Source organism: Leptonychotes weddellii, unplaced genomic scaffold, assembly GCF_054177405.1.
Source record: "Leptonychotes weddellii isolate Sample4059 unplaced genomic scaffold, ASM5417740v2 HiC_scaffold_107029, whole genome shotgun sequence".
NCBI classification, from domain to species: Eukaryota; Metazoa; Chordata; class Mammalia; order Carnivora; family Phocidae; genus Leptonychotes; species Leptonychotes weddellii.
Window position 1 is genome coordinate 1 of NW_027684050.1, and position 370 is coordinate 370.

At 64.3% G+C, this 370-nt stretch overlaps 1 pseudogene; it reads left to right on the plus strand.

The window, feature by feature from the left end:
- Nucleotides 1-94: 94 nt before the first annotated feature.
- On the plus strand, nucleotides 95-367 carry LOC145718089 (immunoglobulin lambda constant 1 pseudogene; annotated as a pseudogene).
- The last annotated feature ends 3 nt before the right edge of the window (nucleotides 368-370 follow it).

A 370-nucleotide genomic window follows, 5' to 3' on the forward strand; every position in this document is an offset into this window, starting at 1 on the left:
CTGACCTGACCTCAGGGCAGCAAGGGCCACCTGAGGCCCAAGCCAGGGACGTGACACAGCCGTACCCCGACATCAGGACTGAGGTAGGAGCTGAGAGGGTAATCCTCTGAACTTGACCTGCCGCCCCTGCATCCCCACAGGTCAGCCCACGTCCACACCCTCGGTCACGCTCTTCCCACCCTCCTCTGAGGAACTCGGCACCAACAAGGCCACCCTGGTGTGCCTCGTCAGTGACTTCTACCCCAGCGGCGTGACGGTGGCCTGGAAGGCAGACGGCAGCCCCGTCACCCAGGGCGTGGAGACCACCAAGCCCTCCAAACAGAGCAACAACAAGTACGCGGCCAGCAGCTACCTGAGCCTGTCGCCTGCC